The 13827-nt window shown below is 41.3% G+C and overlaps 1 protein-coding gene across 15 annotated transcripts in view; it reads left to right on the top strand.

Moving 5' to 3' along the window:
- Positions 1-13827, top strand: part of TRIM38 (tripartite motif containing 38) — a 43434-nt gene that overhangs the window by 25172 nt on the left and 4435 nt on the right. For 8 of the 15 annotated variants that reach the window (XM_064598425.1, XM_064598413.1, XM_064598423.1 and 5 more), the window contains one exon: positions 11520-11672. The gene's annotated coding sequence lies outside the window, so the exon portion shown is untranslated. Of the gene's footprint in view, positions 1-7396; positions 7465-7549; positions 8339-9568; positions 9899-11519; positions 12620-13827 lie in introns of those variants that run through there. The other 7 variants (XM_064598424.1, XM_064598422.1, XM_064598419.1 and 4 more) reach the window with 6 other exon arrangements.

Raw genomic sequence — 13827 nt, 5'->3', positions numbered from 1 at the left:
GTTTATTTTTCTCGAAATGTTTTTGGGATTCATCCATGTCCTTGCATGTGTCCCACTTTGTTCCCTTTTATTGCTGTCTTTCATTATAAGGATACATGACATTTTGTTTATCCATTCACCTGTAGATGGACTTTTGGGTTGTTTCTGATTTATGGCATTGTGAATAAATCTGAAAGAGACATTTGTATACAAGTCATGGTGCGGACATGTTTTCATTTCTCTTGGATGGAATTGCTGGGCTGTATAACTCTTTGTTTAATTTTATGAGAAACAGCCAAACTTTTTTTCCAGCGTGGTTATAACATTGTCCACTTCCTTCCACAGTGTGTGAGAGGACTGGTTCCTCCAGACCCTTGGCTAACACCAGGTCAGGGTTTTTAATTTTAGGCATTTTATTAGGTGTGAAGTGGTATCTCATTGTGGTTTTGATTTGCATTTCCATAATAACTAATAATGTGTAGCATCTTTTCATGAACTTGCCATTTGTACATCTTTTGTGACATGTCTGTTGAAAACTTACTTTTTTTTTTTGCTTGTTTGTCTTATTATTCAGTTGTAAAGTTCTTTATATTTTCTGGGTACAAGTCCTTTGTCAGATATATGTATTATCTGTGGTTTCTTTTTTCATTGTCGTATCTGTTTTTTGAAGGACAGAGTTTTTACTTTTGGTGAGCTAATTTGTCACTTATCATTTATGGTTCATGGTTTTTGTGTATTTTTAATAAATCTTTGCCTGTCCTGAGGTATTGAAAATTTTCTGTGATTTTAGTTTTTATAGTCAAATCTGTGATCCATTTGGAGTTAATTTTCGTGAAAGCCTTGAAATTCTTTTTTTTCCCCATGGAGGATATCTAGTTGTTGGAGAACCATTTGTTGAAAAGATTGTCCTTTCCCTTTTGACTGGCTAGCTTTGGCATGTTTCTCAAAATTAATTGACTGTAGATGTACTCTATTCTGTTCCATTGATCTTTCTGTCTATCCTTATATCAGTACATACTGACATATAGTCTTGATTACTACAGCTTTTTAATGAAGTCTTAAAATTAGATAGTAATAAGTCCTTGGACTCTTTTTTCTATTTTGAAAGATTGATTTGGCTCTCTTTAGCCCTTCACATTTCATGTAAATTTAGAATCAGATTGCCAGTTTTGACCCCCCCCCCAAAAAAAGGTTCCAGTTGTATTTTTTCACTGGGATTGTGTTAAAGCTATTATATCAATTAGGAGAGATTTGACATCTTGACAGTTTTTTTTTTTTTAATTTAAATTAAAGTTAACATATAGTATATTATTAGTTTCAGGGGTAGAGTTTAGTGATTCATCAGTTGCATATAACACCCAGTGATCATTACATCAAGCGCCCTCCTTAAACCCCATCCCCCCACCCAAACCTCATTTATTCCCTCCAGCAACCCTTAGATGGTTCCCTATAGTTAAGAGTCTTCTATGGTTTGCCTCTCTCTCTGTTCTTATTTTATTTTTCCTTCCCTTTCTCTGTGCTCATCTGTTTTGTTTTTTAAATTCCACAGATGAGTGAAATCATACGGTATTTGTCTTTCTCTGACTAAGACTTATTTCACTTAGCCTAATATACTCTAATTCCATCCAGGTCATTGCAAATGGCAGGATTTCATTATTTTTGATAGCTGAGTAATATTCCAATTTGTATATATATACACCACGTCTTCTTTATCCATTCATCAGTCGATGGACATCTGGGCTATTTCCATATTTTGACTATTGTGGATAGTGCTGCTATAAACATTGGGGTGCATATGCCCCTTCAAATAACTATTTTTTTATCCTTTGGGTAAATATCTAGTAGTGCAATTCCTAGGTCATAGGATAGTTCTATTTTTAACTTTTTGAGGAACCTCCATACTGTTTACCAGAGTGGCTGCACCAGTTTGCATTCCCACCAGCAGTCTAAGAGGGTTCCCCTTTCTCTGCATCCCCGCCAACATCTGTTGTTTCCTGACCTGTTAATTTTAGCCATTCTGACTGGTGTGAGGTGGTATCTCATTGTGGTTTTGATTTGTATTTCCCCGATGCCCAGTGATATTGAGCACTTTTTCATGTGTCTGTTGGTCATTTGTATGCCTTTTTTGGAGAAATGTCTGTTCATGTCTTCTGCCCATTTCTTCCCTGGATTTTTTATTTCTTGAGTGTTGAGTTTGAGAAGTTCTTTATAGATTTTGAATACTAGCCCTTTATCTGATATGTCGTTTGCAAATATCTTCTCCCATTCCATAGGTTGCCTTTTAGTTTTGTTGATTGTTTCCTTTGCTGTGCAAATGCTTTTTAACCTGATGAAGTCCCAGTAGTTCATTTTTGCTTTTGTTTTCCTTGCCTCTGGAGACATGTCTAGCAAGAAGTTACTGTGGCCGAGGTCAGAGAGGTTGCTGCCTGTGTTCTCATCCAGGATTTTGATAGATTTCTGTCTCACATTTAGGTCTTCCATCCATTTTGAATTTATTTTTTTCCACTGGATATTCTTTCCTGCTTTGTTGAAGATTATTTGACCATAGAGTTGAGGGTCCATTTCTGGGCTCTCTGTTCTGTTCCATTGATCTATGTGTCTGTTTTTGTGCCAGTACCATGCTGTCTTGATGATTACAGCTTTGTAATAGAGCTTAAAGTCAAGAATTGTGATGCCTTCAGCTTTGGTTTTCTTTTTCAATGTTACTTCGGCTATTTGGGGTCTTTTCTGGTTCTGTATAAATTTTAAAATTGTTTGTTCCAGCTCTGTGAAAAATGTTGGTGTTATTTTGACAGGGATTGCACTGAATGTGTAGATTGCTCTAGGTAGCATAGACATTTTAACAATATTTGTTCTTCCAATCTGTGAGCATGGAACATTTTTCCATTTCTTTGTGTCTTCCTCAGTTTCTTTCATGAGTGTTCTATAGTTTTCTGAGTACAGATCCTTTGCCTCTTTGATTAGGTTTATTCCTAGGTATCTTGTGGTTTTTGATGCAGTTGTAAATGGGATCAGTTCCTTGAATTTCTCTTTATGCTCCGTCATTGTTGGTGTATAGAAGTGCAACAGACTTTTGTGCATTGATTTTTATATCCTGCAACTTTGCTGAATTCCTGTATCAGTTCTAGCAATTTTTTTTGGTGGAGTTTTTTGGGTTTTCTACATAGAGTATCATGTCATCTGCGTAGAGTGAAAGTTTGAGTTCTTCTTTGCTGATTTGGATGCCTTTTATTTCTTTTTGTTGTCTGATTGCTGAGACTAGGACTTTCAGTAGTATCTTGAACAACAGTGGTAAGAGTGGACATCCCTGTTGTGCTCCTGACCTTAGGGGAAAAGCTCTCAGTTTTTCCCCATTGAGGATGATATTAGCTGTGGGTCTTTTGTATGTCCTTAATGATGTTATGTTCCCTCTATCCCTACTTTGTTGAGGATTTTTATCAAGAAACGGTGCTGAATTTTGTCAAATGCTTTTTCTGCATTTATTGAGAGGATCATATAGCTCTTACCCTTTTCTTTTATTAGTGTGGAGTATCATGTTGATTGATTTGCGGATATTGAACCACACTTGCAGCCCAGGAATAAATCCACCTTGGTCATGGTGAATAATCCTTTTCATGTACTGTTGGATCTGATTAGTTAGTATCTTGTTGAGAATTTTTGCATTCATGTTCATCAGGGATATTGGTCTGTAATTCTCCTTTTTAGTGGGGTCCTTGTCTGGTATCAAGGTAATGCTGGCCTCATAGAATGAATTTGGAAGTTTTCCTTCCATTTCTATTTTTTGGAACAGTTTCAAAAGAATAGGTATTAATTATTTTTTAAGTGTTTGGTAGAATTCCCCTGGGAAGCCATCCGGCCCCGGACTCTTGTTGTTTGTTGGGAGATTTTTGATTACTGATTCAATTTCTTTGGTGGTTATGGGTCTGTTCAGATTTTCTATTTCTTCCTGTTCCAGTTTTGGTAGATTACATGTTTCCAGGAATGCATCCATTTCTTCCAGATTGCCTAATTTGTTGGCATATAATTGCTCATAATATTCTCTCATAATTGTATTTCTTCAGGGTTGGCTGTGATGGCTCCTCTTTCATTCATGATTTTATTTGGGTCCTTTCTCTTTTCTTTTTGATAAGTCTGGCTAGGGATTTATCAATCTTGTTAATTCTTTCAAAGAACCAGCTCCTGGTTTTGGTGATCAGTTCTACTGTTTTTTTTTTTTTTATTTCTATATCATTGATTTCTGCTCTAATCTTTATTACTTCCCTTGTGCTGGATTTAGGCTTTATTTGCTGTTCTTCCTCCAAGTCCTTTAAGTGTAAGTTAGGTTGTATATTTGAGACTTTTCTTGCTTTTTGAGGAAGGCCTGTATTGCTGTATACTTCCCTCTTAGAACTGCCCTTGCTGTGTCCCAAAGGTTTTGAACTGTCGTGTTTTCATTTTTATTTGCTTCCAGCTAAATTAAATTCTTTAATTTCCTGGTTGACCCATTCATTCTTTGGTAGAATGTTTTTTAACGTCTGTATATTTGTGGTCCTTCCACATTTTTTCTTGTGTTCGATACCAAGTTTGATAGCATTGTGGTCTGAAAATATGCATGGTATGATCTCAGTCTTTGTACTGGTTGTGTCCTGATTTGTGACCCAGTATATGATCTATTCTGGAGAATGTTCCATGTGCGCTCAAAAAGAATATGTATTCTGCTGCTTTAGGATGAAATGCTCTGGATATTATCTGTGAAGTCCATCTGGTCCAGTGTGTCATTCAAAACCCTTGTTTTCTTGTTGATCTTCTGCTTAGATGAACTGTCCATTGCTGTGAGTGGTGTGTTAAAGTCCCCAACTATTTTTTTTAAAGGTTTTATTTGAGAGAGAGCGAGCGAGTGTGAGCAGATGGAGGGGTAGAGGGACAGAGAGAGAGAAAATCTCAAGCAGACTCCTCAGTGAGCATGAAACTGGATGCCGGGATTTATCTTACAACCCTGAAATCATGACCTGAGCCGAAATCAAAAGTTGGATGCTCACCAGACAGCCACCCAGATGCCCTTGAAGTCCCCTACTATTATTGTATTATTATCAATGAGTTTCCTTAGGTTAGTTATTAATTGATTTATATATTTGGCTCCTCCCAAGTTAGGGGCATAAATATTTACAATTGTTAGATCTTCTTGTTGGGTAGACCCTTTAATGAGGATATTGTGCCCTTCCTCATTTCTTATTGCAGTTTTTGTTTTAAAATCTGGTTTGTCTGATATAAGTATGGCTGCTCCAGCTTTCTTTTGATGTCCATTAACATGATAAATGGTTCTCCACCCCCTTACTTTCAGTCTGGGGGTGTCTTTGGGTCTAAAATGAGTCTCTTGTAAGCAGCATATTGATGGGTCTTGTTTTTTTATCCATTCTGATACCCTGTGTCTTTTGATTGGAGCATTTAGTCCATTTGCATTCAGAATAATTATTGAAAGATACAAATTTAGTGCCATTGTATTACCTATAAAGTTGCTATTCCTATAGATTGTCTCTGTTTCATTCTAGTCTTTGTTACTTTTGGGCTCTTTCTCTGCTCAAAGGGTCCCCTATAATATTTCTTGCAGGGCTGGTTTAGTGTTCATGAACTCCTTTAGTTTTTGTTTGTCTTGGAAACTCCATCTCTCCCTCTGTTCTGAATGACAGCTTGCTGGATAGAGTATTCTTGGCTGCATATTTTTCCCATTTGGCACCTTGAATATATCATGCCAGTCCTTTCTAGCCGGCCTAGTCTCTGTGGACCGGTCTGCTGCCAGTCCAGTGTGTCTGCCCTTGTAGGTTATGGACCTCTCGTCCCAAGCTGCTTTCAGAATTCTCTCTTTACCTTAGTATTTTGCAATCTTCACTATGGTATGTCATGCTGTTCACCTGTTTTTGTTGATTCTGAAGGGAGTTCTCTGTGCCTCTTGGACTTGAATGCTTGTTTCCTTCTCTAGATTAGGGAAGTTCTCAGCTATAATTTGTTCAAATAAACCTTCTACCCTCTTTTCCCCTACTCTTCTTTTTCTGGGACTTCTGTGATATGGATATTATTTCACTTTATGGAATTGCTGAGTTCCTAAAAGTCTCCCTTCATGATCTAATAGTTTTCTTTCCCTCTTCTTTTCAGCTTTCTTATTTTCCATAATTTTATCTTCTATATCACTGATTCACTCCTCTGCTTTGTCTATCCTCATCTTTATGGCCTCCACTTGGGACTGCATCTCGGTTATGACATTTTAATTTCAGCCTGACTAGATTCTAATTCTTTTATCTCCATAGTAAGGGATTCTCTAGTGTCTTCTATGCCTTTTTCAAGCCCAGCTAGTACCCTTGTAAATTATTCTAGTTCAGACATCTTACTTATATCAATATTGATTAAATCGCTGGCAGTGAATGCTACCTCCTGTACTTTCTTTTAGGGTGAATTTCTCCGTCTTGTCATTTTGTCCAGAAAAGAGGAAAGAAAAAGATAAAACAAAAAAACCCAACAATAACAACAACAACACAGAAAAACAAAAAGCCTAGATCCTGGGTGTGTTTTGGTATGCTTGTTAAAAGAAACAAGATCCCAAAATAAGAAAGAAATAAAGAAAGAAGAAAAATATATGTATATAAATAAAATAAAATACAATGAAAGGAAACAAAAATATATATATATAAAGACAATAATTTAAGAAAAGAATTGAGAGAAATAGGAAAATAAATGAAAAAAATTAAAAAATTTTTTTTGAGAGAGAGCGAGCCAAGAAGAGTGAGGGAGTTAATCTCAAACAGGCTCCATGCCCAGTGCAGAGCCTGATGCGGGGCATGATCTCATGATCCTGAGATCATGACCTGAGCCGAAGTTAAGAGTTAGGGGCTCAACCGACAGAGCCACCCAGGTGTCTTGACAGTTGTAAGCTTTCCCATCCATGAATACAGTATGCCTCTCCCATTTATTTAGGTCTTACTAAATTGACTTCAGAGGAGCATAAGGGAACTTTTTGGAATGATGGGAATAGTCTCTGTCTTGGTTAGGGTGGGAGTAACATGGGAACATACAATTGTCAAACCTCACCAAGTTGTACATTGAGATTCTGTGTAGTTGACTGTATATAAGGGACTGCAGTGAAGTTTGTCTAAAAAGTAGTAACAAAAATTACCTCAGTTATTACATTTCTTTCACTGACATGATTCTTAATCAGAATCATTTGACTTACACATTGTTTTAACAGTTGGTTTGATGCTGGAGGTGATGCATTGGTTTGTTCTTGTCTTAATTACGTAACACCAACCCAGTCCAGGGATAGATGCTAGCCCCGGTGACATGGCAGGAAGGGGAAATGGGCCAGTCATAGTGATAGTCAGGAAAGCATCTGTGCTAGAGATGATTACATGTTTACTACAGTCTCTTTCCTCTTTTCCCTGGACTCGAGGCCAGACTCCTGGTAAGGTCTACCGGTCAGTGTGCATAGCCAAGAGACTGAGTTCTGGTTTGTAGAAGGTGAGCAAAAGTAATGTTTGCCCTTCCAGACTTGACCCATAACCACCGATCACTTCACAGTACTCCATGCCCTTTTTCTCTTCAGACTCCTGATTAGAGACCAACTGCAGGGCATTGTTGGGAGCCATAACCTGAAGATGGATGAGCCATAGGATGGAAGGATCCGTGTCTCCCAGACACCACTGGAGAGCAGTCACCCCCACTGGATTTGGAGAGAAGTCTCTAATATCCTCCTTTCAGTCCCAGCTGTGGTCTGCTTCTTTGATTCTCTCAGCACTCAGCGTTCTCTGGGGGAAATTCTAGATTCTCATATCTTATTCCTTCTTAATAGGGAAAAGGCCTTTACGTACATATATGTGAGGCAGAGCAGATCAGGACAACAGAGCAGGCTGAAAACAGTGAGACTCCATAGGAAAAGGAAGGCCTTGCAGAAGACTAGAGCAGTGGTAGAGAGTCAGGCAGCTGAGGGAGATGGGCACCGGAGTCAGGGTGGGTCCTCAGGGCATGCCAGCACCCACCAGAGCCTGGCAGAGCTATTTAAAGAAATTGAGAAAAAGCTCTACCTCCCACAGGCACAGAGGATCGGGCTGAGGATGATGGGTAAATCAGGGTTAATATCTCCATTGTATCGATGAAGAAATTAAGTTTTATAGAGATTAAAATATTTGTTTTTGAATCTAGTAAAGTACTTAGTTCATAGTAGATGCACAGTAAATATTTGTTGAATGAATGATTTACTAGTCTAACACTTTTAATGCTGAAGCCTTCTACAGGGATTGAGAACTTGTCTGTTTGGTGGTGTATAGAGGGGTATGGCGCTGGTACCCAGGATAGACACACTGTGTTTGGATACACTATTTGAAAAAAAATTTTTTTTAAGATTTTATTTATTTATTTGACAGAGAGATACACAGCGAGAGAGGGAACACAAGCAGGGGGAGTGGGAGAGGGAGAAGCAGGCTTCCCACAGAGCAGGGAGCCCGTGCGGGGTTCGATCTCAGGACCCTGGGATCATGACCTGAGCCGAAGGCAGATGCTTAACAACTGAGCCACCCAGGCGCCTCAGTATTTGAAAAATTTGAATGTTAGTGTGCTCCCTGCTTTGCCCTAGGCCCTATCATGCCTGGTTGCCTTATAACTCACCCAGTTTCCATGTTGATATCACCCATCTGTCTCCTGTGGGCTGGGCTGTGTGGAATTGCCTCTTCCACTTTCCCGTTCATAAGTCACCTTCTAGAAGGAGCTCATTCCTGACCCGTTGTTTTGCCTTCTCCCATCTCTTTCCTGCCATTGCCTTCCCATCCTTTCTCTCCCCTTCTCTGTCCACGTATGTCCTCTGGATTTTCTCATGCTTTTTAATGTTATAAGCGGAAATTCTTAGGCCACGATGCCTAATATGATGAACTAGGAAACCTAAGCATCAAACGGAGTCGAATCAGGTGTACCATCTACGAGTTTGTGTTACACGGATTTAAATATTTAAATAAACATTTATTTAAATAAATAAATATTGTACTGTGTGGTTAGTAGGCAAATGAGCAGTGTTTATAAATTATATTTAATGCAACCTCTATCAACTTGTCCTATTTTATAGTTACTCTGCTTTTATTCACTGCAGTTAACTACTTGGGCATCGAGTCGTTTTATCGTATTGTTTTCTTGTCTGCTGAATGAGGAGTTAGAAGGCGTCGTGTCTGTTCTGAACAAAAGATTTACAGCAGCTGTACTCTCAGTTTCAAAGTGGAAAAACCCCTTTATTGGTATTATAAAAATAGAGTAGAAATGGAAAGAAGAAAAGGGAAATCTGCACATAGATGAGAGCAATAGTAAGCAGCAAAGGAGAATAAGGCAAAGCTGCATCAGATGGGTGCTTACAACATCCAGCCTCATCAGCTGGGGAAGCCCCGTGGAGACGGCCAGGCCGGAGTCCCCACTGGGAGCCCTGGGCAGAGCGTCCTCCCCTCGGCTGAGACGGACTGGCCATCCCCATAGAAGGGCCGTATTCGGAGGGCGAATAACAGGGTCTGCAGTCAGACATTTGTTCGCCTACGTGCAGTGTGGAGCAAGCTGCATTTCCATGTTTTCGTGTTTCTGTATTTTCAAGGAGCCCGGGCTCTGCATCTGCCTCCCCTCGGGGATTCCATCCTGGGGGGCCAGCCCCGCTTGGAGCAGGAGGGGACGGGAGACCAGATCTGTAGCTCTTGGTGTTCGGAACAGAAGGGCCCGTTCTGACCTGGAGGCCAGCTCAAGTTCACTAACCAGGCTCCCGAGGTTATTCACACAGCACGAGTCTCACAAGTCCTGAGCCCACTGTGCAGGTCGGGGTGGTCGGTTCTGCGGGACGAATCACAGGAACCTCCATCCATACAGTGCAGTGTGTGAGGAGCTTTCGGGGACGTATCCAGGGCTCCGTGTACGAGTACTATCTGGACAGGTACAACTTAGAGCAAGGGGAGTGGGGGGAGGATGGTGTAGGGCCGGGTGCAGGTTGCCTGGTGCTCACCAGGCAAAGTTCTCCAGGAAACATGTGGAAGCAGCTTCAGAACCTCCGTCCCCGGAGGCCACCGGAACCGCTTTCCCTGGAAGTCCTCAGAGCAAATCGTCTGGTAGAGCTGGACATCCTCCTCCTGTTCCTTTCTGGTCACTGTCCAAACTGTCGCCTTCTGACAGCCCTCCCCATAGTCGGCTTGGTTCCTCCTCCTGTGGGGCCCTGGGTGCTGAGGATCGCGCCCTTTACCAGACACACACCCACAGGGCCTGTGGGGACCGGGGTGCGGGAGGGAAACTCCCTCTGCCTGACTGTGCCCCAGCCTCCACGCATTTGGAACTCCGCCAGAGTCTTGCTTCTTGAGGAGGTGGCTCCTGGCACTGTGGCGGGGTCTGCGGTCAGTCCTCCCCCTGTTGCTCACATTGGCTGTGGCAGACTCCCCCCGCTCCCGTTTCTGTTTGGCCACTGGATCAGATGTTACTTTGACCACAGGACCTTTGCCCTACTTATGGAGAAAACCAAAACCAGTGGTAGGAACTCCACCAACGTGGAATCCGATATATTTACCCTTCTGTCCTGCTGGAATATGGGAGACAGGGTGGTGAGACTTGTGTCTGAACCACTGGGAGTGTTTTGTTTGTTTTAGAAGCTGGAAGACAGAATCACCAGCTTACTAAGCTTTCTGAGTTCCGCTGAAATGTGAGCTGTCAGCCTAGCTATTGCCTTTGTGAGTTGTGTAATCCAAATAGTATCTCACAAACCTTCAACTCCGTTGAAACCTAAATGTGTCATATTTGATAATGAGCAAAAATTACAATTAATGACATAGGAGGACCTTATATTTTCTTTGGATAACAGTAAAGTATAAGGGAAAAATGCATTTGCTTGGGAATTTTTAATATTTAGCCTAGCACATCTAGCCAGCAGAGAAATCTGATTAAATGTTAGTTCTATTAAAGTAAGAAGAGGCAGTTTGGAAAAAAAGAGGGGGTTTGCTTTGCTCTTTTGTTTTTTTATACTTGTATAAAATAATACTTGTATATAATAAAACTTAAGTTTGAGGAGAGCATTTTATTTCTAATAACCACTTTAAAATTATATGGTAGTCTAAGTCATATGTAGCTAATGCCTTCATAAATTAGGAAATTCTGATACAATCAATACAGTAATATGATGAAAACTTCATGAATGTCCATAACCATGCATATTTTAAGGAACCAATTCTAAAGGAGCTAGGATCAGGAGTATTGTAAAATAATTAGGGCACCCAAAATATTCTGTATTTCCTCCTGACAAAGCAGATGAGTGACTCTAAGTTTAATCAGACCAACAAGTTTGAGGAATTGTGCAACAGAATCAGTGATTATTATGAACACACAGTAATCTAACAGAAATGTTTGGTTAAGTGAAACAAAAGTGAAGACGTACTATGGCAAATGATGGAAAATAGATTGACAAAAAATTTATAAAAATTAGAATGTAATGTAGAAAAGTAAATCGTTCTTCATTTTGTCCTGAATTTGTTGTTTTTGTTTTAAGTGGGTATCCTTTTTTTCTAAACACTTAGGAACAGGGAACATGAGGATGGTCAGAAGCCGCCCACTTAGCGTGCTCTGGTTTCTGGCCAGCCTGCCGGCAGCTCGAGGCTTCTCTCTGGTGGGCAAGTTTGGGAACGCACTGAAAATTCATCATCCCGTGTTTTCTTCCCTCCTTGTTCCAGGTGAGTACTTCCCTTTGGGTTTCTGTACTTTGCCCTCTTGAAGCCCAGCACCTTAACGTTTTTGTATCACCCCTGTTTCACCTCCAGTCTAGAAGAATCAGCCTACTGTCCCTAAGAAGGGTCCCTGAAGCTGCAGAAAGTCTTACTTTTGAAAACATGCCTGGTGTGCATCCTAGCGTGGGTTGTAGGTGTTGTGGGGGCTGTTGGGGAGGCCTCCGGAATATCAGTGGAGGTGTTGGATGAGAGGCGAAGTGGGCTGGAGGAAGGGGAGTGACGATGTCGGGAGAAACTGCTGGAAGCTCAGAGGACGGAGATGGAGCAGCGTGTACGGAAAATGCACAAACAGGTTTTAATCGATCCCTACTGCGTAACGATGAGCTCCTGCAGGCAGTGACAGTCTCTTTCCCTAGGAGAGGTTCCCTCTTCTTACATTATGGGTTTAGCAGCAATTCTGCAGGAAATACTAGACTCCACAGCCTGGAGGAGTGATCTGCCCTTGCAGCTGCAGGCAGGCTCTGTGCTCTGGCCCCCAAGGCAAGGCCATGAAGAGCTTAGATTACCGGTAAGCAGGAATATGAAAACATCGTGAAATTTCAGGAGGAACACGGGTGGCTCCTTTTTGAGGCATATATTGGCCAGTGGCCTGGTTCTTAGACTGTCAGGAGGGGAGGAGCGAGCCCTGAGATCCCAGTGAGACCAACACTCCTCCCCCATTCCAAAGCAAGGAGCATTCTCTCTAATGAGGCAGTGGGGTTTCCAGCTGCAGGACTCTTGACCCCTCAGTTTCTTCCTTCAGTTGAAAAATTCAAGACCGTTATATTTTATGATGTTGTCAAGGCGCAGATTGGAATCCTACTCAAGGATGCTGGCAGTTCAAGGTGGTGGTTGTGGAGTCTTCATTCTTGGTTCCTTGCATAATCACTTATAAGAAGTAGTAAAAGTTCAGTGTAAGTATGGAAAAATGGCCATAAAATGAGGAACAAAATTTTATTGATGGTTGAAAAGTGAGTTAGTTGTGATTTGGACTAACTGCTTCCCATGTTCTCTTTTGTCTTGAGCTCTTAATTCTCTAGATGGTGGGGTATTTCCTTTTCCCAGGGAGCTTTGGGGCTCCCTGATGCTCACGTGTAAATATCCCCTATTATCTTCCAAAGTTGCAACTTGTAGTGAAATTTCCAGGCCTGTGGGGAAGATATTTCTACATCGTCCCCTTCCCCCATGCCCCTGCCAAACTGTTTTTTTGAACCTTTGTTCATATTTTTGAATGGAGTTAAAATCAACATGTGTAGAGAAAGCCCAGCCCATGGGCTTCATAGAAGCTGGTAAATGACAACATCAAAGCCGGTGTGGATTTGAAGTTAGACTAACCAAGTGACAAACCTTACAGAACTGCAAATCATGGTAAGCGGTAAGGAAGTTTTCTTATGAACCAAACAGAAGCCACATGTTGTTTCAGTGACATTAGTACTCGGTAGAGACTCCCACTTTGGGAGTCTGATCACAGACTGTTTTTACCCAGTAAAGTTCAGTGTAGAGCTCTGAACATGAAGGGAATGAGCAAACAAGCAAGCCTGCCTGATAGTTCTTGCCCCCACTTGGGTGAGAGGAAGACCAGAGGAAGGCATTTATTGAGAACATTCTCTGAAAATAATGGTGTGTCAATAAATGTTTGATAGCTCTCAGGAAAACAAACAAGAACCACACACACACACGCACAAAACCCCTTTAATTTGTAATGCGTGCCCATTTCTGTGGTGAAACTATTTCCACCACAGTGGATCTCAAACTAGCAGTGACTGAATGTGGAGTTAGTTACAAAGCAACGCACAGTAGCCCACGACGTAGTATTGCCACCACACAAGAGGAGTGAACAACCCCATGAGTGAGGATAATGGTGAAGTGATGAGGAGATGTGGGGTATCGGCTAGCTTTTTTTTTTTTTTAAGATTTTATTAGAGCGCAAGTGAGCACAAGTGGGAAGGAGGGGCAGAGGGAGGGGGAGAGGCAGACTCCCCGCCGAGCAGGGAGCCTGATGCAGGGCTTGATCCCGGGACCCTGGGATCATGACCTGAGTCGAAGGCAGGCGCTTAACTGAGCCACCCAGGTGCCCGCCCTTAACTTTGCTTTTTGTATAAGCTATTTAATTGTAAATTTA

Source organism: Mirounga angustirostris, unplaced genomic scaffold, assembly GCF_029215605.1.
Source record: "Mirounga angustirostris isolate CCGP_5_RB_7025 unplaced genomic scaffold, mMirAng1.0.hap1 SCAF_8, whole genome shotgun sequence".
NCBI classification, from domain to species: domain Eukaryota; kingdom Metazoa; phylum Chordata; class Mammalia; order Carnivora; family Phocidae; genus Mirounga; species Mirounga angustirostris.
Note: the sequence above shows the minus strand (reverse complement) of the source record. Positions and strands in the feature narration are given on the sequence as shown.